General features: G+C 37.8%; 1 protein-coding gene across 4 annotated transcripts in view; it reads left to right on the top strand.

Annotated features, from left to right (window-relative positions):
- Nucleotides 1–25,219, top strand: part of LOC130907954 (tyrosine-protein kinase Fyn) — a 258,147-nt gene that overhangs the window by 34,386 nt on the left and 198,542 nt on the right. For all 4 annotated transcript variants that reach the window (XM_057823514.1, XM_057823512.1, XM_057823510.1 and 1 more), the window contains exon 2: nt 8,607–8,675. The gene's annotated coding sequence lies outside the window, so the exon portion shown is untranslated. The remainder of the gene's footprint in view (nt 1–8,606; nt 8,676–25,219) is intronic.

Raw genomic sequence — 25,219 nt, 5'->3', positions numbered from 1 at the left:
GTGTGGGCTAATTCACTGGCCGGAAAAACGGCAGCATCCATACAAAATGAGAAAAACTCCACAGTGTGCTGAGGAAGTCCGGCACAACATGCTAGTGTGCGTATATTTATTTGCATATTCTTTGACCAACAATCATCAAATTTTGCCCCTTTGCACTTAGACTCAAGCATTTTCTTACCAAAAGTATTGTATTTTTCGGCTATGAGTCGCACCAAAATGGAACCAACCAAAAATGCAAAATGGTGAATAAAAACTCATATACAGTATGTTACATTGGAGTATTAATTTAGAGTTTTGGAGGGGAGTTTTATGTTAATAGAGACCAAGAAAAGACATTGTATAATGCAGAAAATCAGTCTAAAAAGGCCTCCGTTAATCTAAGACCATAGACTTCATAACCTATTGACATGACAAGGGAAACGGAGCTGATCCGTAAGGGCACTATTTTAAAAAAATTCAAATATTTTCAAAACCAAAGCTGCTACCGACCTAAAACCAAAACAGGCACCTACCTTCGCCATATATGAGTCTCCATTAACAGCGTTATCAAAAATGTCATTATTGTTCCCTTATAAAATCCTGATTAATTATTTTTATATAAGTGTAACAAAACTTAAAATGGCTATAAAAGCACAAAAATCACCAAATGCAGAGATAATCACCTATATTTTCAGGATCAGTAGCAATACTTAACATATCATATAAGTTTTTCACCAAAATAGCAATATTTTTTTTTTGTTTACTGCAAGTTTTCAACAGCTAATAAATCACTCAATTTAACATCAGACACTTAATACTTGAGGAAAACATTCAGAATCAATTATAGATAATTTGTAAATAGATTATTAATAAATTATATGTATAATCACAACTTATAGAATAGAATAGCCCTTTATTATCTTTATACACTATATACTGTTAGCGAATGAGGCTAGCAGCTGCCTGACGTAAAAGGAGATTTCTGTCGAAAATTCTTGTGAATAAATGCTTAAATCCCTGAATTCTTCAGATATGGACGTAAAACAGTCTCAATTATTGGTTAAAAGTAAACTATGAGGCTAGTCAGTAACGAAAATGAGCCGCCTCCATGTGTAAACAAAGAATAAAATTCCTGCGAATAAATGCTTCAATCACGCATACAAGGTACAAAAAATATAATATTTACCTTGAATCCTCGAACAAATCACTCCGAGACGGTCCTTCCTATTTGTATGCGGTACAGCTTTCGTAGTTAAATCCAATCGTAAGTAAATCCAAGCTTAAATCCGACATGAGCGTGTGCCATCTTCGGCTATTACTAAATGAAGCTCGACCCCCTCTGATAAGGCGTTATGCAAAGAATGACGAAGTGACACGTCAATAGTAATGAAGTCAATGATTAAATTGTGCCCGTTTGCGCTTAGATTCAAGCATTTTTCTCCCCAAAGTATCGTATTTTTCGGCTATGAGTCGCACCAAAATGGAACCAACCAAAAATGCAAAATGAAGATGAAAAACTCATGTACAGTATGTCGCATTGGAGTATAAATCAAAGTTTTGGAGGGGAGTTTTATGTTAATGAAGACCAAGAACAGGCATTGTGCAATGAATAAAATCAGGCTAAAAGGCCTTTGTTAATGTGAAATATTAACAAATATTCAGATAACTATTACCTGAACAACACAACATAACTTGTTTCCGAACACTAGATCTCATTGCAAATCACGACAAAAGCCAAAAAAGTCTTCCCAAAATCCACAAACATCATGGAATACAAACCCACTATTTCTTGGCAATCAATGGCTACATTTTCATGAACAAAATTAGAAAGAAGCTCCGAATGAAATTTTGCTGCCTCAAGGATTCATTTAACCCTTTAACACCTTGGGCTATTTTGTCCAAATTTGCATGCCTTTGATGTTGCAGGTATGGTCATCGGCGTTTTTGGCCTTTACAGGATATATACAGTGGACCAACAGTGTAAAATAGTGAATGTATACATATACAGTACATACACATACAAACAGTGGGGAGAACAAGTATTTGATACACTCACAATGGGAAAACCCATTGGCAGTGTATGAAATACTTGTTCTCCCCACTGTACATACACACATAAATATACATACATATTTATTATCTAACACAAAAAGAAGGATATCTCTTTGTAGAGCCGGGCGGTATACCGAAAATGTACCGTTACTGAAATTTTTCACGATGACCGACGTAATTTTGACCATATCGGTAAATTCGGTAATTTACTAAAATAAGAAAGCGTAGTCTTTTCATCCCGCTTTGACTCTGTGTTGTTCGGCTATGTTCATTCCCCTTTAAGAAAGCAGTCAGTGTGCTTACGTATGAAGTCACGTGGTTATCAGGAAATAAAGCAAACAGAAGCCTGGTAGGCTAACGCTAGCTGCTAACGCTAGCGGCTATCGCTACAAGCAAACTTGACGGAGTCTGGCTTAAGGGAGCTTCGCCAAACTTTCACCCGACATAAAGTAGACTCTTGGCGGCCTCCAAACAGGCTTTCACCCGCTTTCCTCCCTGGTTCTCACGATTTCAGGAGAGGGTGCTTTCTACTGGTAGCCAGGCCACAGGCTAACGCTATAAAATGAATGTGATAGAGTCGGCTAGCGGCTTTAACCTTGTCAAAACGGCTGAACTTAATTAGCATCTTAATTGCATCTAGCAATTAGTATGTCGCGTTACTTTGTATGTACTTTGGTGTGTGTGATTTCTTTGATATCTTTTTTGAGGGTAAAGCATTCAGCATAAATTATAATGCAACAGTGAAGCCTATAATATGACCGTTTAATGGCCACAGGTATTTTTCTGTATGTGCTTGCTTCATTCTGTGTCATTACTGCCATGATAAAATCCTAAATGTTTCATTGGCAATAGAGCAATATAGCTTTAATGTGTGTGCGTCTGTGTGGGGGGGTGCATGTGTGCCTGCGTGTATTAAAAAATCCTCGGGGGAAAAAAACCTGAAACCTTGAAGTAAACACTTGTGTTGAGTAATTATGTCACAGCAGCCATTAACGATAAGTTGCCTGTTTGAAGTGTTTTGTTTAAACTAAGTCATTTGTGTAACAATAACATGTTTGCATAGTCATCGTATTGATTTTTATAATAAGGTATATTGTTCAAGTCATACAAGCTGTTATAAAAGTTCATACTTGAATTCTTATGGTTTACAAGAAAGGTTTATATATGTTTAGACTCCATGTACAATTATTTAAACATGTTAAATTGAAATATCGTAAATAAATTAACGAGAAACAGTTAATTTGTATTTCACGCATTGATTCTAATTTTCAAATTGTATAACAGTCCGTTTTGGCAAATTTATTGTCATTTATCGTTATTGAGGTAAATCTGCTTAATTTACCGTGATACGTACTTTAGGCCATATCGCCCAGCCCTATCTGTTTGTGAGGTTAGGTATTGCACCCATCACCCCTTATCAAAAGTATATACAGTACATACAATCAAAGCTTCTCGAACACACAACTCTAGTATATTGAAAAGATTGGTAGTGGAAAAAAAAAAATCAAATGTAACATTGAAAAAAAAGCATTTTCAAAAATATTGAAAATATACTAGTTCAATTCCATTTTTTCAGGCATGCCACTCAGTTTCCCCATGAACAGAACACAGGGCTACGTCGCACAGCCCACTCTTCCGCCGTTTGCGCAGTACTGTCACTTCTCACTCGCCGACTCACTCAAAGAAAACAATGATAAATCTGGTCCATCCTCCTCCTTGAGCTGATGAAATATTGCATTGGCTTGCACTTAATTTAGTTATCGATTCATTCCGCATTTTTTAAAGTCGCTCGCTCAATCCAACTGACCGTCGCTCACTACCTTGCCTCCCTCTTCTTAGGTGGCAACTCGCTCGGCAATTTATTAAAAATGTTCACATTATGTCCGTCCTTCGTGACCTCACAATGGCTCCTGGAATATGTAGTTTTTCGTGGTGCTTTCGGTTTTAAAAAAGGTCAAGAAATTATGGCTATATGGACATGAACACATGGTCTGTGAAGTGTTTTAATGTTTATTTATAAGGGCAATAAAACTATCAAACTGTAATGAGATTATCTTCCATTTTACTTGGTCGATTGACTTCAAGTAAAAACGGCCATGGTCCTTAACAGACGCACTTTCAAACGAGACCAACCAGCGGCACGTGGGTGACGTAATTACAGTGTGACAAGGCTTCAAAGATGATATGTGTAAACGTGTCGCTGCCGACACATCCGTTGTTAAAGGGTTAATTACAGTGGTGTTGTAATGGTTTCTTTTGGAAGTGTTTGTATTTAGTTTTATTCATTTTGGCAGATACACTGCTGCAATTAGTTTTATTCGTTTTGGCAGATACACTGCCCTCTGCTGGCAGCTCCCTGTTAACTCATTCACTCCCAGCCATTTTCACCGGAGCAAGGCCTTTTGCTACCGGCGGTTATACTGGATTTTGACTGATTTTGCAAGGCCAACAGAAAATTCTGCTCTATTGCTATGTAATTTCCAATTTCTGATGAAAAAACAGAGAAATTGAACTATTTGTAAAAGCATACATTTCAAACATAACTTTGACTTTAACACAGCTATTTTTCACTTTTGTGACATCCCAAACATCTGAATAATGTTTTCGTTCTACAAAATAACATAAACAACAAGACAAATAGAGCTTTTGATCGCAAAGTAACAATTTATTTACACATAACTAAACTATTGAACTGTTGAACTATTTGCGCACATAATGGCCAGTTTTATTGCTTTAAAATGAGTTTTGAGCATTGTGCATTGCAGTTTAGGTGCAACAGAACCTAGAGATGCCTCTTGTAAAAAAAAAACGTAAAACACCTATAAATACGTTTTTGGGACACTGAAACAATTAAAAATAGAACGTATTTATACGTTTTTGGGAGCAAATGAGTAAAGAACAACATCAGGTTGTAAGTTTTTGTTTGAGCTAATATGATTGTTTATGCATTTGTAATTTAGTCTAAAGGTATATTTTGCTGTTTTTTGTGGGAATATGTGTTTGAACATTTTTTTAAGAGCATTGTTAAAAAAAAAAATCTGTTAGCATTTTATAGCATTTAAGCTAGCGGACTTTTGCTATGCAAATTAGCCGATTGTTCTTTTGTTGTACTTAGGTCCTCATTTATTAATTTTTTATAACGTTTGAGGCTAAGGTCAAGTATTTTAATTTTTATTTTAATTTAACGCTCTTGTAAAATGAACGTGCAATCCGGCATAGTTTGAAAAAACACTCGGGAATTTTATTTTGTATTCACATTTAATGATGTTCCAGTGTTTCCCATAGGATTTTTTGAAACTGTGGTGGTGGGCTGCATCGGAGTCGGACAGCCTCACCATGTCGTGCCATGGCGATTTTTTTTTTTTTTCCATTATTTTTTCCCCCCAAGAAGAACCATAACAAAGATATATTTGAAATATTTCATTAGCTAGGCTAATGTTATAGCTCTCAGCTACGGTACATGTATGTAAAATGCGTAGCTGATTACAGCTACGTTACCCTATGTAATAATGCGACTTTTTTTCTCGTTTTTTCGGCGGGGGGTTGCAAACAAGACTGTGGCGGGCCCAAACGAAACTGTGGCGGGGCCGCCACAGTCTCATTCATTGGTGGGAAACACTGTGTTCTGAAAGTGCAATCTTAGCAAGCCTTTGTTTTACATCTCCTAAAGTTTATTCTGCAACTCATTAAATGTTCTTAATCTGATTACTCGATTATTTAAACTAATTTGTAGATCAATCGATTACTTAAATAATTGATAGCTGCAGCCCGCGAAAAAATAGTATTCCAATCAGCATTCAGATTAAAATTATGATCGGATGCACAAAATAAACAAAAGGCAACTGCATTGTACAATGGCGGTCAAAGGTTTTGAGACAATTTCTCATCCAACTAAATGGTGAAGTGTCTCATAACGTCTGATCGTGGTTGTGCTTTAAGGCTGACCAGAACTTTTGAGAAACATTGTGCTGGATTTTAAAAAAAGAACATTAAGCCATTCTAACTTTAGATACAATTTGAGGATTCAATTCAGTGGTTCTTCATATACCACCAGAGGAAACCAGAATACCACTAGTTGTGCTTGCACGACAATCTGCAAGAGAATTGCCTTTGCAATTTCTTCAAGGTGTAAACTTAAGTAAAAATAAATGCTTGGCAGTTTTTTCATTAAACATTCGTTAACAGGTAACCATTGTGGGGGTCTGCGCTTGGCTGCATTCAGACTGCAGGAATATCTGATTGTAATTGGATGCCTCCTCAAATCCATTTTTTGGGCTGACTATTCACACTATTAATAAACAAGTGTCCGAATCGGATCTGGGCCTGATCAAACTGGGATACATTACTGACACACCTGACAAAGTGTCATTCTTCGTAGAGTGACGCCACAGACAGTCAAAACCCATCTGAGCTGTTTAGACTGAAAAGCATCTTTTCCATGTTGGATATAAAATTATTTCCCGTCTCTGGTTTGAAGCTGTCCCACAAAAATTGGATTTCTGTGTTTTGTGACTGTTCAGACTACAAAAGGGCCATCCAGTTTCAATTTGGATTGGCTAAAAATCTGATTTCTGTGCTTTATGACTGTCCATACTACAAAAGAGCCGTTCAGTTTCAATCTGGATGCGCTAAAAATCTGATTTCCGTGCTTTGTGACTGTTCAGACTGGAAAAGACACATCCAGTTTCAATTGGATGGGCTCAAAATTGGATTTCTGTGTTTTGTGACTGTTCAGACTACAAAAGAGCCATCCAGTTTCAATCTGGATGGGCTAAAAATCTGATTTATGTGCTGTGTGACTGTTCAGACTACCAAAGAGCCATCCAGTTTCAATCTGGATGGGCTCAAAATTTGATTTCTTTATTTTGTGACTGTTGAGTACGAAAGAGCCTTGCAGTTTCCATCTGGATGAGCTAAAGATCTGATTTCTCTGTTTTGTGAATGTTCAAACTACAAAAGAGCCATCCACTTTCTGTCTGGATGGGCTAAAAATTGGGTTTCTGTGTTTTGTGACTGTTCCGACTACAATAGAGCCATCCAGTTTCAATCTGGATAGGCTAAAAATCAGATTTCTATGCTTTGTGACTGTTCAGATTACAAAAGAGCCTTGCAGTTTCAATCTGAACGTGTTTAAAATCTGAATTATGTGCTTTGTGACTGTTCAGACTACAATAGAGCCACCCAGTTTCAATTTGGATGGGTTAGAATTTGGAATTTAGACTTACAGTTTTAATCTGAATGCACTAAAATTCTGATTTCTGTGCTTTGTAACTATTCGGACTAAAAAAGACCCATCCAGTGTCAATCTGGATAGTTAGTTTTGTTAGTTTCTGGATACTTAGTTTCAAACTGGATGGCCAAAAAATCTGATTTCTATGCTTTGTGACTTTTCCAACTACAAAAGAGCCACCCAGTTATAGTCTGGATAGGATAAAAATCAGATTTATGTGCTTTGTGACTGTTCAGACTACAAAAGACCCATCCAGTTTCAATTGGATGGGCTAAAAATGGGATTTTTGTGTTTTGTGACTGTTCAGACTACAAAAGAGCCATCGGGTTTCAATCTGAATGCACTAAAATTCTGATTTCTGTGCTTTGTGACTGTTCAGACTAAAAAAGAGCCATGCAGTTTCAATCTGGATGAGCTAAAAATCTGATTTCTGTGTATTGTGACTGTTCAGACTACAATAGAGCCATCCAGTTTCAATCTGGATAGGCTAAAATGTCTGTGTTTTGTGACTATTCAGACTACAAAAGAGCCATCCAATTTCAATTGGATGGACTAAAAATTGGATTTTTGTGTTTTGTGACTGTTCAGACTACAAAAGAGCCATCGGGTTTCAATCTGAATGCACTAAAATTCATATTTCTGTGCTTTGTGACTGTTCAGACTAAAAACGAGCCTTGCAGTTTCAATCTGGATGAGCTAAAAATCTGATTTCTGTGTATTGTGACTTTTCAGACTACAATAGAGCCATCCAGTTTCAATCTGGATAGGCTAAAAATGTCTGTGTTTTGTGACTATTCAGACTACAAAAGAGCCATCCAGTTTCAATCAGGATGTGCTAAAACACATATTTCTGTGCTTTGTGACTGTTCAGACTACAAAAGAGCCTTGTAGTTTCAATCTGAATGTGCTAAAAATTGGATTTCTGTGTTTTGTGACTGTTCAGACTACACAAGAGACATCCAGTTTTAAATCTGGATGGGCTAAAAATCAGAAAAGAGCCGTCCAGTTTAAATCTGGATTGGCTAAAAAACGGATTTTGGCTGCTACTCTGAACAAGGCCTATGTTAGTGTATTTAGTAGCTATCCTTGCTTTTTTTGCAGCCATGAGTCAAATTTCTCTTTGCTGATTTGTTTTTAACCCCGCTTTTATCTGTATTTAAGACTTTGATTTTTTGTTTTTGGTCATTTTGTAAATATATCAAAACATGCAACACATTCTCGACACCCAACACATTCCTGTACAATTGCCCAAGACCTACTTTTAACAGTGCATGGCACATTGACTTGATAGTCATGTTTTATTAAAATCTTCAATGAATAATTGAATGTATCTTTGTCCCCACAGGGCCTCTGTTTTGGTGGTGTACAAAGCAATGTTGAGAAAATAAAGATCCTGCCACGGAGAAAAACAGAGGTATGATTTCTTTCACTTCAGTAGACCTGACGATTCTCATGCATGTTTGTAAACTCCCACTAACACCTGTGGAAGAACTCATTAGTGAGAGTTTGCTTGTGAAGAATATCAGCTCCTGTTTTGTTTATGGCCGAAAGGCAAAATATGCTCATTTTGGAGCACTTGTGTAAACGTGAGACTTAAGTAGACAGTAGCAGTAAACACGTTTCCTGTGAACGGTACTAATTTTCGAGAAACAATGTTTAAGATTGATGGCCAAAAAAGGTACTGCAACCGGGACCAAAATATTGAAGTGCACAACTTCACTTATTTTGCCATGTGGTATTTTTTGGTATGTGGCAAAATGTATTTTGGCATGTATTTTTTAGGAGGGATGTGGCTTTTTTTTTTTTTTTTTCGTATGTGGCAAAATGGATTTTGTCATGTGGCATTTTTGGGGGTTAGTGGCAAAATGGATTTTGCTATGTGGCCTTTTTTTGGGTATGTGGCGAAATGGATTTTGTTATGTGCCATTTGTTCTTTTTTTTTTTGTATATGGCATTCTTACAGGCCATGCACGCCCATGTCATTGACGGCTATGCACGTCCAAATTTTCCATTCATTTTAAATGGCAGAAAAACATGTGTGGCTGTGATTTTTGACCATACACTTACCGTTACAGCGCATTGACATTCAACTGGCACCCAAGTCAGGCTATGCCATTGACGGCTATGCATGTCCAAATTTTCAGTTCATTTTAAATGGTAGAAAAACGTGTAGTTGTGATTTTTGACTATACACTTTACATTACAGTGCATTGACATTCAACTGGCACCCAAGTAAGGCTATGCCATTGATGCCACATACCAAAATACATTTTGCCACATACCAAATACCACCCTCCGTTCTTGGCTCTGCTGAATGTACTTGTAGTACAAGTACACACAAGTACACGTACTTGTAGTATTAGTACACATATTTATAGTACACGTACACGTAAATAGACAAGTTTGTAGTACAAGTACACGCAAGTACATGTACTTGTAGTACAAGTACTCGCACGTGTGCAGACTTGTGGTTTATTACTTGCAAAAACACCTACTTGTCGTACAACTACACATAAGTACGAATTCAGTGGTACCTCTACTTACGAAATTAATTGGTCCTGGAAGTAGTTTCTTAACTTGAAAATTCTGTAAGTTGAGACACGTTTTTCATGTACTGTAAATGTCCTAATCCGTTCCAAGCCCCCAAAATTCATAAATCTTTTATAATGCATACAAATTTATCAAAACATGTAACAAATACATGTTGCAATTAGATTATTTCACAATAAACATAAAATCTGAGTTGTTTAAAATGTAAAAACAAAAATAAAGAATAAAAGTTAATACACTCATGTAATGCTGTCAGGACGCGTGGGTGAATGAAGAGGACGCTGGGATACTGTACACACATACACATACAGTAGAGGTCCCTCTTAGCCAATTGGATGCCAGTAATGCTAGGCAATAGTCAATGGCAGAGCAGCTTTAAGTGTTTTACATTCAGTAAACTCTGGGATCTGCGAGTACCAGCCATACTGTATTTTTGCCTCTCGTATCCTGAAATTTCTTTCTTATCAAGAGGCAACATTTTCCCGTTGAGGCATGTCTCAACCTGAAAATTCTGTATGTAGAGACTTTCGTAAGTAGAAGTACCACTGTACTTGAAGAAGTACACAAAAGTACATGTGCTTGTAGTATAAATAATCATCGTTGAGTACAATTATGTAAACCTTCTTGTACTTGTAGTACAAGGACACAACATATAAGCATATAATTGTCTTTTATCTGCAACCTTAGTTTACAAAGCCTAAAGAGTTCTGGCAACCTGGATGAAGACGAAGAACTTATCTTGTAATTAGGTGGTGGTAGAGGACGAGACATCCGTTGTAAACACATAACCAAAACTATTACTTTTTAACAGGCTGACAATCGACTTTTAAAATGAGAAAATCTCAGTCTAACCATTTGTTTGCCCAAGTCTAATGTCACATTTGTTCATGCGAAGTTACCAGATGCAAGCGAATACTTCGAATGAGCCTGATGTTAAGCTGGTTTGTTCATGTTGAAATCATTAATGAGTGAATACAAGTTTTTTTGGGTGTTTTTTTTTTTAAACGTGGGTTCATGCTTGTTTACTTGATGATAATTTGTACTACAGGATCTCTATTTTCAGTGCTTTCCTGGGATCTTAAATCTTAAACTGAATTTAAAAAAAAAATCTTTTTACTCTTTTAATTCCTCCACACAGTAGATTATGAGCTGAAATGCTCTCCTTCAATCCTCAGAAAGTGTCCAACCTGACCTTAAAGTAGTTCAACTTCTTCCATCTTTAATCCGCACTGCAGCAGCTAGGTCAGCCCATAAATTGCAGCAGAGGTAACTGTGAGGTCAGCCAGTACAAGATGTTCAATCCGTCCTTAGCTTCAACTTCACTGGCATACTGTATACCCTCCCTGATGATGTTCCTCAGTTCTTTGCTCTAACTGCTTAGTTTATGGCTAAAATTGCTGCAGGTGAAAGCTGGGTTATTTTTTTCTTAAATGAGGAATTCTCATTTAAATCAGAGGTTCTGACCTTTTTGTATTTATTTAGAAGTAGCAAATTAGTAGAAGTAGTGATCTTAATTCGAGTATATAATAATATTATTAAAGTAATAAATTATAACAAGAAATAAAGCATAATGAACACCAGCAATGGGAGTATATCGAACTCCCATGGTCCACATTAAAACTGGTCCGACCATAAAGGCACTCAGATTTCCATTCTCCCTGTTTAAGCAGCTGAACAGGACAGGATAAAAAAAATTAGAGCTTATTCAGTGTATATTTATGTTTTTATTTTGATATTAATCAATGAAGTAAAATAACAATTACAAAGGATTATCTATTTAGAGCTGTTTGATTTAATGTATTTACAATTATTTTGGAATGCTCCTAATCCACGACAGCGTACTGAATTTCTCATGCATTCCTGTGTTTATTAGAGCGAGTCGATGTCATTGATGACGTAAATGCGTCGACGAGCACACCATCCCGTCGACAACTTATGAAGGGTCAAATAAATATATGCGTGGAAAGTTGAGAATGGCGGACGCTCGGTATGCAAGCGGGGAAAGTGGCACAAGGTCAAAAAAGCGCACCAGAGTGGCCAAAGCATGGACTTATTTCAACAAAACAAAGGAGGGTGCACTATTGTGTTTTGTCTCTTTAATGCTAAGCTTGCATACCAGGCTGCACGCCGGCCATGAAATGCCGTCACCCAGTTGTAATTTTGGAAGACGACAGGAGACAACAAGGTGGCAGATCGTAAGCCATCTGACTAACTAATGGCATTTTTTAATTGAAATTGCTAAGTCTGTCGTGATATGCAGTAAGTTCATTTATCGCACGGTAAATAAAAATCAGGGCGGTAATTTTCACATCTGCGTTATATCGCCGCGTGCATGCGTGCATACATTTGTGCGTGTGTGTACACGTGGCATATGAGACTACAGTTCCTTTCACAGATGTTATTGGTCATCAACACGCCATAGAGTTAAAGTTCAGACGTACAAAATAAGGAAACACATACATACAGTACTAAACACTGTAAACATTAGCATTGCTACATTGAGGCTAATGGGGAAAAAAGACCACGTACTAACCACTTTAATTTTTAGAAAACATTGTCAGTTTTCTCCAAAACGCAAACTTGCGGTTAAAAGGTAAAGCTTACGGTTAGCGGTTTAGCAAACGCACTTCCGGTGAACATTTCAAAATAAATCCCGTCATGTTCAACATAAAAATAACGATTTCTTGAGTTAATCTCACATACTTCAGAATTCTACACTGAGAATATATATATATATATGCAGTTGGCAAGGGAAGTTATGAACCTTTAGCGAAGAACGACACGCAATCGCGTTGGAGGCGAGCTATGCAATAACTTGGTCACAAAGGGGCAATAGCTGACTTGTAAAGTTGTAGCTTGCTAAGGTAAAGGACGCTTATGTTAGCATTAGCATTGCATCACTGCGTAATGAAGATGGCCATAAAGGTGGTTTCAATGTAGGGTTGCCACCTGTCCCTTAAAATAAGGAAAAATCCGTAATTGGGAATTAAATGTTGCGTTCCGTATTGAACCAATACAGATTATATATGAATAGATACATTTCTATACATTTTAGGAGTTTTGGGGATGTCCCTTTTTTTCCTGCCTGTACAGCTTTGGCCGCGAGCGGGACGTCCCATATTTCTACTTCTGAAAAGGTGGCAACCCTATTTCAATGCTAACTCTGCAACTTTTTAACCCTTTTAGCTAAACTAATTAGCGATTAGCTGAGTGTTAGCCAAAGCCAATCGAGTCAACTTCTCTGTTCACGAAACAAAAGTTGTAGAAAGCTGAAAATTGTTGAGCTGTAACGTAGTCGCTTGCTAAGCTAAAGGAACTTTACATTATCAGCAGTGCCTTATGAGCGCCTGTGTAATGTTGATGGCCAACAAGGTGGTTTCTTTTGAATGGCTCTTTTGTTACAGAGGCAATACTGGTGAACGTGTTGAGTTACATATGGCGGATGACAAACATTTTTCCCTAAAATGCGACTTATAGTCCTGTGCGACTTTTTTTTTTTTTTTTTCCTCGCCATGACGCATTTTTCGACTAGTGTGACTAGTCGACTAGACAACCTACAGTCTGGAAATTATGTTAATTTTTTTATAATGATTCGGTGATAAGTTCATATGAATTTTGTCATTTTGTCATTTTCTTATGAAACAGTCCCACGTGCATGTTTTTTTTTTTCTTCAGTTTCAAACCCACTTTGTCTTTGTGACTTGTTGATTTGATGCTTCCCTGACTTCCCAGTGCAGCACATTGCATCTGCATGAGCTGCTGCAAGCAGTTAAGTGCATCAAGGGCTTTAAATCTATCTCCCTTGCTTCCATATTGGGCAACACCAATCATGTTTGTAGACATAGTGGATGAGGACATGAGGGGGAAGGTGAATTAAAGCACAGCTGCTGAATGACGTGTTTGAGTGGAGCTTATTTCAAATGCTTCAATACTGATTGCAATCATTTTTGACTTGACCTGTCCACACCTGCTATATTTTATACATGCTGGTAGCACAGATGAGGAAAGATTATTTAATTCAAACCAAATCAGCTTTATTTTTGTACTGAAAGTCATATTATGGATGTACTGTAATTCTTCTCATCAACTTACATATAAACAATTGCCTTTGAATGTATTTTGTACTGTTTTTACGATGGGAATAAAGTTTCCTAAATGCCCTAATTTCTTAAGGATAATCAATATTTCTGCGAAAAGGTGTACTTTCATTCCAATATTATACTTGTATTTAATGTTACTAATGGAAGATCTAATGTTTTAAAATTATAACTCATTCACTCCCAGCCATTTTCACCGGTGCAACTCCCTTCGCTCCCGGCCGTTTTACTGGAATTTGACTGATTTTGCAAGGCCCAGAGAAAATTCTGTTCTATTGCTATATAAACATGGAACCCACCAAAAGAAAGATTAGACTCTCTTCTTTCAGCAGGAAAAAAAATTAGTTCATATCTTTTTCCATTCTTTAGAAATCATCATTAGAAAATAGCTTAGTTTGAGCAATATTCCAATTTCTGATGAAAAAACAGAGAAATTGAGCTTTTTGTAAAAGCATACATTTCAAACATAACTTTCACTTTAACACAGCTATTTTTTGCTTTTGTGACATTCCAAACATCTGAATAATGTTTCCTTTTACAAAATAACATAAACAACAAGACAAATAGAGCTTTTGATAGCAAAGTAACAATTTATTTACACATAACCAGTGTTGGGCACGTTACTTTAAAAAAGTAATTAGTTACAGTTACTCACTACTTCTTCCAAAAAGTAACTGAGTTAGTAACTGACTTACTCTATAGTAAAAGTAACTAGTTACCAGGGAAAGTAACTATTTTCGTTACTTTAAAAAGAAGTTGTTGTACAGTATGTCAAAGAATTTGAAATTTTCTGAGCAGTATTCGAGTCAGTTGAATAGAGAAGAACAGACAGGTAGTTGCGTTATAGAACCTTGTAATATTTATTGCACCTCACCAGCAACAGATTTATCCTACACTTGAAGTGCAACAAAATTAAACAGATTTGAATTGCTTACCACCGATGTCGACAAAAGCTTTGCCCCGGGACATAAATTACACTTTACATGCACGTTCTTTCCTTTAATTTCGACCAACTTGAAATAGTGTTTATATCTCCACTTCGTAAAGGACAAATTTTCTTCTGAATGCTCTGCCATCATATCCCTCTGCATCTGTTTTGCATGTGTGTGTTTGCCGCACGCGCTGCTCCGGTTTGTGTATGAAAACACCGGCTCTGAAGTTTTTTTTGTTTTTTTTAACAAACTTTATTAACAACAAATACACATATACAAACATAGGGCGAGACAATTCACATATAAACTAACGGCTCTGAAGTACGTGCGCTATTAGGCTCGAGTGTTTACGTCACAGAATGGGGGATCACGTGAGATTTGGCAACAACGCAGCCATAACGCGAGCCATAGCAGGTCTGGCTCGCGGGACATTAAACTTTAAACTTGCCAGTTCGATTAAAGAGACAAACTCGTTACTAAGGCGAAGAACAGATATGTGATCAAACTTAAGGATCTGAACAATGTTGACTCTTACGAGCAAGCCGAAGACAAATGGAGTAAAGATGTTGACGGGCTTCCACAATTACGCGAAATGGACATTCTGCTGTATTTATTGTTTGGTATATGTTACTAAACTCATCAGCGATTCCGAAATTACAAATCGCTACGAACAGTTTTGCTGCGGATGGGTGCAGGACCTGCACATTTTGACCGTATCAAATGACAACGCCATCGTTCTTGCAAAGGTAGGCTATGTGTGTTTACTATTTTCATTGCCATGAACCTGAACGCACCCCAAGTCTTGGATGACAAATAAAAAGAGCAGAGTAGACTCGCTACGGCTGGTAGTTTCTTCAATTTATTCAGAGTAAGTAACGCACCGCTTTTGACCGTCAGTAACGGTAACAGCGTTGTAACGGCGGAAAGAATAATTAGTTATATTACCCCGTTACTGAAAAAATAACGTCGTTATGTAACGGCGTTATCTATATCGCGTTATTCCCAACACTGCACATAACTAAACTATTGAACTTAGAGATGACGCTGTCGTGGCCGCGACAGCCGGGGTAAATTTTTCTCTCATTGCCGCCTGTCTAATCAAGATGGATCTTTTTGAGTCTTTCTTTTGTGGTGACCACTGCCTAGTGGCGGAGTTCGCCTTGGGAACTTGTGTGGGGCATGTTGTGTTCCTGGGGGGGAACTGGTTTGGCCGTGCGCGCTTCCGGCTGAGTCACGGGACACTGGAGGGTAGCGGGGAACGTGAGCGGCCGAGCACGGCGGCGCGGGCTCTGCTCAGCGAGCAGCACGGACTCATCGTCCGCTGCACTGGTGGTCCCGGTCGTTCTGCTCGGTCATCCAGTGCCTGGCATCCCAGGCGTCCTCCCGTCGGCGCCCCGGCCGTTCGGCCCGGCCGTTCGTTCCGTTGAATCGGGTTGCGGGTCTTACCAAATGAGCTACTGCCCTCCAGTGGCCAGTTTTATTGCTTTAACCCTTTAAGGTCTGGGCCTATTTTGTCTGATTTTGCATGCCTTTGAAGTTGCCTTTATATTTCAAAGACAGAATTGTTTACGATGGCCTGGTTTGGTCCCTTTTTTTGTGACACCTTGAACTTCATGTCCAAACTGTTGTTTCCTTCACTGACCAATTATAAGTCATAATTTTGGGCCCAAAAAGACCAAAAATTCCAAAATCGTTTTGTCAAAATTTTTAATATTGATGTCCAATTGACAACCAAACATGCGTAACGAACCGTTTTGAAACTTTGTAATATTTATTCAACATGTTAGGATGAACATTCAACCAAAAAAATTTAGAATAAATAGTCTTTTATTTGACAATTCAACATAAACAACAGGTATAGCCATAGGCGTTTTTTGCATTTATACATGCTCTAGTCAAAACAGGTTATATACAGCAGACCAAACAGTGAAGAACAGTGAAAAAATATACCATCTAACACAAAAAGTGTTTAGAAGCCATCTCTTTATGAGTTTAGGTATTGCGGCCCATCGCCTGATGAAAACTATGTACACACAATCAAGCTTCTTGAACACACATTTATATACACAAATTGAGAAGACTGATTGTGGGAAAAATATATATACTGGACTGTCTCAGAAAATTAGAATACACAATATTCTAATTTTTTGAGACAGTCCTGTGTATATATACAGGACTGTCTCAGGAAATTAGAATACACAATATTCTAATTTCCTGAGACAGTCAGGAAATTAGAATATTGTGTATTCTAATTTCCTGAGACAGTCCTGTATATATAACATTGGGGAAAAAAGTATTTTCAAAAATATTTACAATAAACAAGTTACATTTTTTTCAGGCATGCCACTCCGAAAAGCAGTTTCGTCCTGGAATTAGACACAGGGCTACATCACAGCCCACACTTCCATGGGGTGTCGGTCCTCTTTCCACCCTTCCATTTTCATTTCACTTTACTTTCATTGTCACTATAAATGTACATGAAACAAAAGTCAGTATTTATGAAAATAATAAAGTATAAAATAAAAATATATACAGCAATAAATAATAATGGAAATCTATATGTATGACAATAGAAAGAATACCGTAGCTGAATATGTGCTACATCCCTAATCTTCATATAGAAAGAAGACCACAAATTATACTTTGATCTGATATGCACATCTTATTATTACATACACAAACACGCACTTATATTGCATCAAAATTAACTTTGTCTTGCAATATCAAAAGAAACTTTTACAGCATAAAAAAAAAAAAAAAAAAAAAAAAAGTGAGTTGGCTTACCTCTGCTCGTCGATGGCGTCACCCACGTGTTCAAATCCGTCACTATCTTCACTCGAGGACTCTTCCGAAGAAGACGATGATGACGAATTTGGACCACCCTCTTCCTCAAGTTGATCAAAAAGCACAATTGCTTGCGCTAAATTTAGTTTTCCGTTCATCCTCAAAGTCACACAAAGTCGTCGCTCGCCCCCTCGCTGCTTCAGATTCACTCCTCCCTCTCGTTCGGTGGAACCTCGCGCGGCAGTTATATTTATAAAAAAAAAAAAAAAAAAAACGCATTTTGTGCTTCCACTGTGACTTCGAAAGGGTTCGTTTGATTTGTGTTTTTTTCATGGAGCTTCCGTTTTGAAAAAGGACAAGAAATGATGGAAATATAGACATAAACAAATGATCCATGCAGCGTTTTAATGTTTTTTTGAGAGGACAATAAAACTATAAAACGTAAATGACAATATCTCACGTTTTAGTTGGTCGATTGACTTCAAATAACAACGAGAGTAAACCGCAACTTCCGCACTTTAAAACGAGACCAACCAACGGCATGTGGGTGACGTAATTAAAACGCGAGGGTGCTTCAAAGACGACGTGCGCTCAGGACGCGCCGGCGCGTCCTTCGACTCTCAAGGGTTAAAATGGATTTTCAGCATTGTGCTTTGGAGCTAAGTTGCATCAGAACCTAGAGATGTCTCTTTGGAAAAAAAAAAAAAAACGTAAAACATGTATAAATACATCTTTGGGACACTGAAACAATTAAAAATATAACATATTTATACGTTTTGGGGAGCAAATGAGTTAACTACGAAATTATTGTATGTCTGTATGTGTATACATTTGTGTGCATACTTAATTGCAGTCTGTGGAAAACAGTTGATATTTGTCATTACGAACTAGAGGTCGACCAATATATGATTTTTAAAGGCCTATGCCGATTTTTAAAAGAAAAATGCAGAGGATTGCCACTGTCTAAGCCGATTTTGTAAGCCGATATTTGAGGCAGATGTACAACAAAATAAACCACACATTTCCAAAGATGGACGAAGGACTCTCTTCCTCGACTCTAAGATCCAGTAGCAATTTAATTTCGTAATGTTTTCAGTTCAATTGAGCTATTTCCAGCTTGCTGTGTTGATAATTGCGATGTTTGTTTACCCCTTTTCATCTTACTGTGAAGAAAGAGGAAGTGACGATCGGCCCCCATGATATTTACGTTATCAGCCATCGTGCTGTGACCCTGGAATTTAAAGCTTACTTTCACATAACTCGTCCTGGGAAAATCGTGGACATTATACAAGACGTGACCCGTGAAATGTCCGGGTAATCTCCGTGTCAGTCGACCCGGAAAATTGCTTTCACATGCAAGGCCTGCCCGTTTAAATGCCGGGATTGACCTGGTGTTTCGGCGTGTGTAAAAGGGGCTTCAATTTGAATTTTAAGTTATTCTTCTGCTACTTATATAACAATAGGTGCCCCCTAGCGCAGTTGGTCGTTTGAGTTGTCGTGGGACCGAAGGGTCAGCGGTTCAATTCCTGGTTACACTGTCCAGTTGAAGTGCCTTTGGTCAAGGCAATGAACCCTAACTTGCTGCCAATAGGTTGGCAGCGCCTTACATGTTAGCAGCACCATTGGTGTGCGTGAAAGTGTAAATGTGTGCTAATGTAAAGCACATTAGGCATTGTAACAATGTAGATAAATGCGCTATGTAAGTACTTTCCATTTACCAATAGGTTGTGCAAAATAGCAATTAGCAAAGCTCTTCACCCAAACAGTAAACATAACAGTAATCTTATTAAACTGGCTGATATTGGCCGATCTGGAAAAAAAAAAGTCCATATTTTGGGCTAATATATCGAGCAGTCAAAATACTGGGTCGACCTTTATAGGAACGATTTAAAGATCCCGATCGATTGGATCCGATCACGTCATTTTCAAAGTATCGGAATCGGCAAAAAAATATCAGACATGCCTTTTTCTTGCCTTTTTTAAATATATATATATTTTTTATTTAAATCGTTTTGTAATTGTATTTAACGTTACAGACAAAATGTCTTACACTCATCCGGAGTAGTTTTAGCTTAAAGTAGGGCTATCAAATTTATTGTGTTAACGGTGGTAATTAATTATTTTTTTAATTAATCACGTTAAATAATTAATGCATGCGCTGCACGACCCACTCACGCATTGTCGCGTTCAATCTATAAAGACGCCGTTTTACCTATAGATAGCGCTAAAAGGCAGCGTATAATGAGTAGAAAGACTTTTGACAGCCTTTGGAGCCATTTTTTATGTGGCTAAAGCCTTACAATACCTCTCTCAGCAATTAAAAATAACGTTGGAGGCAATGTGGGGAAGAAAGGTAGTAGTTGATCATTTTCTTAACACCCTATGTTCTTTCCTAACGCAGAGAAGAAAAATCAGTTGGTGCCCCTACGCACAGTCATGGTTGCACTTCCCATCATGCATTTGGGCAGACGTTAAATGGCTGCAGTATCATTTACTGAAAGCTCAACAAATACTATAGATGGCAATATTTAGTCACAATATACAAAGTCACATTTATCCTTTAAGAATTACAAGTCTTTCTATCCGTGGATCCATCTCACAGAAAGAATGTTAATAATGTAAATGCCAACTTGAGGATTTATTGTCATAATAAAAAAATACAGTACTTATGTACTGTATGTTGAATGTATATATTCGTCCGAGTTTTATTCATTTTTTTTCTTATTGCATTGCCAAAATGTATATGATCGGGAAAAATTATCGGGAATGATTGGAATTGAATCGGGAGCCAAAAAAAAAAAGCAATCGGATCGGGAAATATCGGGATCGGCATATACTCAAACTAAAACGCTCGGGATCGGATCGGGAGCAAAAAAACATGATCCGAACAACCCTAGAACGATTATAACCCAAACAGTGAACATTACAGCTATCCCATTATATTGGATATATATCAGCCAATAGCCAAGCTGGGGAAAAAAAATCCATATATTGGCCCGGTATATCGGCTGGCTGATATGTCGGTCGATTGTTATAAGATGATCACCGAAAACATAACAATTACCCCATTATATCGGCTGATAGCTTATCTTGAAAAAAGTCCATACACGGACCAGCCAATATACCCGATGACCTTTATATAAACCCTCATATTACGTTGCTTAGTGGCCTGTAAACCAGCATAAACATAGCTATTTACAGATCAGTGTAATCATTTCAGGCAAACCTGGTCTTTACATTACAAGAACAATTGACCCTGCTGTAAATTAATCGTCTATGAAAAGTGAGCAGCCAGGTAATGTGGGTAATGTAGTGAAACAGTCGGGGTCATGCTTATCTTCTGCTCGTGCCTTCCTGCTGCAGAGCAATGTATGCATTCAGCTTCTAAATGGGTTAAACTGTGACGCCTTTATGTTTCTCACTGCAGATAATGGAAAGGACATTTTGCACATACAGTTTGCCATTTTGTTTACAATAGGCCTACCTCACTTGTTAAAGTGAAACATACAGGCATACGTTTAGTAACAGTTGCTCCTGGATGTCACAGTATGTACATGTACATTGGGGTTTCACACATAAAACTGGCAAAGCCTGGTGTTAAGTGTTGTTTGAAGTTAGCAGTGTGTTGATTAAGTTAAAACTGCAAAATCAAGCCAGAGGAACCCACGGAATATCCAAAAATGGATGCAGCACGACGTAGATGAGACGTAGATTAGATTATATGATTGTTCTTATCACTTCGTTGATCATTCGTCGACAAAATAATAACAACCTGAGTTGACGTGAGGTATAAATTGATACGCCGGCGACTTGAGTGACCAAAATGAGGTGATATTAACAAATTATATTACATTTGCCGAATGCAGAAGGGCTGACACGGATTTTGTTGTTACAAGGAAATACTACAAGGTATACTACAAGACCCTCGGCGGCCTACAGACGGGCTTTCTCCCGCTGTCCTCGGTAATTCCAGCTCCAATAGCATCTTAAAGTTGCTGCAGTTAAAAAGCTCGTAGTTGGATCTCGGAATCGAGCTGACGATCTGCCGCAAGCCGAGCCACCGTCTGTCCCAGCCTCTCGGCTGCCCCGGGTAGGATGCTCGATATACGTATGTTCATCGATGTTCAGTAAGTGTTGATGTGAGGCACATGAACTTGTCTTCCCTTGCCTAACAACGTTTTCCACCTGTAAACAACAAAAAACTTGTAACACTTGTATTAATGCGTTGACATACTGTATCGTATAGGCCCGAATATAAGACTGTGTTTTTTTGCATTGAAATAAGACTGAAAAAGTGGGAGGTGTCTTATATTCGGGGTCTAGACATTATACCCATTCACGACGCGAGATGGCGCCAGATACCATTGAAGCGAATGCTGAACTTGAGGAGTAATGTTCTGTCATGATAGATCTCAGCTACTCTCAAGTTTAACCGATTTGCATAATTTTATTGCAATGTTTTTCCTTACTTAGATTTGTTTCAAGACTACAGTTACAGTTAGACCTCACTTTGATGGTTAATGCAGTTATTGCAATTTTGTTGTTTTATCACAATAGATTGGTTTATTTACATTTCAAAACAAGAAGCCATTCATTTACAAATGTGATTGCGCTTAAGTTAACGTATTTAAATGTTCAGATATTAAGATTTGAATGAGGCAAAATAACATGCTTTTTCTCTCAAATATATTGTTATAATCATTTGTTTCAGATGTACTGTAATTATTTTCTGTATAAAAATTAATTTGGTGTTCAAAAAGTCTTTTTTCAAACTTGAGTCTTGAAAAAGAGGGGGTCGTCTTATAATCAGGGCCGTCTTATATTTGGGCCAATACAGTAATTGTGTCATCCTACACGTATACTGATTAGCAACCGACTAGCAGCAAATACAGTAGTTGTAGTAAATAAAATTAAAGATCGTCATAGTTACAATTAAAGATTTCTCCGATCACGTCATTTTCAAGGTATCAGAATCGGCAAAAAAATATCGGACATGCCTTTTTTAAAATATATATATATATATTATTTAAATCGTTTTTTAATTGTATTTAACGTTACAGACAAAAAGTCTTACACTCATCCAGAGTAGTTTTGGCTTAAAGTAGGGCTATCAAATTTATTGCGTTAACGGCGGTAATTAATATTTTTGGATTAATCACGTTAAATAATTAACGCATGCGCTGCACGACCCACTCACGCTTTGTCGCGTTCAAACTATAAAAATGCCGTTTTACCTATAGATAGCGCTAAAAGGCAGCGTATAATGAGTAGAGAGAATTTTGACAGCCTTTGGAGCCATTTTTTATGTGGCTAAAGCCTTACAATACCTCTCTCAGCAATTAAAAATAACATGGGAGGCAATGTGGGGAAGAAAGGTAGTAGTTGATCATTTTCTTAACACCCTATGTTCTTTCCCAACGCAGAGAAGATATATCAATTGGTGCCCATACGCACAGTCATGGTTGCACTTCCCATCATGCATTTGGGCAGAAGTTAAATGGCTGCAGTATCATTTACTGAAAGCTCAACAAATACACTAGATGGCAATATTTAGTCACAATATACAAAGTCACATTTATCCTTTAAGAATTACAAGTCTTTCTATCCGTGGATCCCTCTCACAGAAAGAATGTTAATAATGTAAATGCCATCTTGATGATTTATTGTCATAATAAACAAAAACAGTACTTATGTACTGTATGTTGAATGTATATATTCGTCCGAGTTTTATTCATTTTTTTCTTAATGCATTGCCAAAATGTATATGATCGGGAATGATTGGAATTGGAAATATCGGGATCGGCAGATACTCAAACTAAAACGATCGGCATCGGATCGGGAGCAAAAAAACATGATCGGAACAACCCTAGTTACAATCATCATCGTAATAAAAATATCAAAGGCAACAAGTCGTTTCATGCACAAGATTTTAGCTTTAGTACTTTTGGAGCACCGGACACATGAAAATGCAGAGATAGAAAGAACATACCTTCAATAACACAGCGGAAACATGGCTACAAAAACACCCGTTTTTTGTGGTGCCATGAGCTTGGTTCCACATCTGCCTTCAGGAACATGTTGTCATCCCCTGTCGTGATGACGGCACATAGATGCGGTATTTCCAAATTGTCTTTTTTAAGGGATTTTGATGAGTAATGTTACTCTAGCTCCACTGTTGTTTTGGATGGAGAAATTTTAAAACGGAAGTTGCGAGCAGAAATGGAGACGTAAAGCGGAAGTACCTTGGAAACTTGTCTATAGACAAATGATATTTACTATTTACAGTGGCGGCAGAGAGTGGGGGGGCGCAAAACATTTCTTCCTAGGGGGGGGGGGGGGTCTAACAGAAAATAATTGAGCACCACTGCTTTCAAGCTTCTGAGTGGTGGCATAAAACTGTTTTTTTAGCCTTTTCTGTGTTACGGCACGTTTTAATATTGGAGAAAATCTCATGGCACACCACAAAACAAAAATGTTCTAAAATTTCTTTCTGTACAGTATATTTAATTATAAAATAATTTCTCAATATTTATACTTACTCAGTGTGAAACTTGAGCCCGTATGGATAAACACAAAGCCGATATCCTGGCAGGAATCTTCGTCCACAGGTCTTAGTCAATCTCTGTTTTTATTTTTTATAGCAGTTAGGCTTGAAAAGCTCAGAATTGTCAGACAGCGGGACTTTAGAAATCTATTGAATCGCATCAGCGGCAAGCATTTCAGTGATTTGATTGTCTTTTTTTGGATTCAGCAACAAGTTTAGCAACAAGATAATTGGCTTTGAGGGCTTTCTCATTTACCTTTGTAGTGTTTCTCAAAAAGTTGCCTTTTTTCTGTCTTTTCATGGAGGCGAACAAAATAGTCAATCGACTTGTTTTGAAACGAGAGCAAATGCAACTGCTCGTGTCACGTTCAAGAACTGCTCGGCTTTTTAGCCATCAGCTACCTTGCTGTCCTCAACAATGTGTTGGAATAAAACACAGGGGGAGGATTGACAGTCTCACATATGGATGAAATGGAAAGGACACTTCCTTGTATATTGAGACTTGACGACTCTAATCAAATGATGTACAGTAGACGTGCTGGGGTCCACAATTTCGCGGACAGCTAGGTGGCTGATGGCTAGAATGCTGAGCAGTTCTTGAATGCGACACGAGCAATACCTTGCTCATTTGCACACGACCGCAACCTTCTACCTACTCCTTTCCTTCTGCAACTGGTAACGTATGGTAGGTGGGATGCGTGCATGAAAGTAACAAAAAGGGGAGAACCTTCCACTTATGCACATTTATTCTCAAAAAATAATAATGAATCCACCTTGACCACTAATCACTCGGGAGCTCAGCGGTTGGTTCACACATACGCGTTCGCAGATGAACTCCAACATAAAAGTAAGCAGCAACAAAAGAGGAACATATTCATTGTAAATAAAGCAGTGCCACCGCATGTTCGATGTCGGGAGGAACACCATTTAAGGAGGTGACTGATACAAACTCCGCCCAATGACGTAAAAAAAAAACGATATTGGATAACTTCTCACGGCACACCTGACGATCTCTTCACGGCACACTAATGTGCCGCGGCACACCGGTTGA

The sequence above is a fragment of the Corythoichthys intestinalis genome, chromosome 19 (genome assembly GCF_030265065.1).
Source record: "Corythoichthys intestinalis isolate RoL2023-P3 chromosome 19, ASM3026506v1, whole genome shotgun sequence".
NCBI lineage: Eukaryota > Metazoa > Chordata > Actinopteri > Syngnathiformes > Syngnathidae > Corythoichthys > Corythoichthys intestinalis.
The sequence above is the reverse complement of the archived record's forward strand: the minus strand, read 5'-3'. Positions and strand labels throughout refer to the sequence as shown.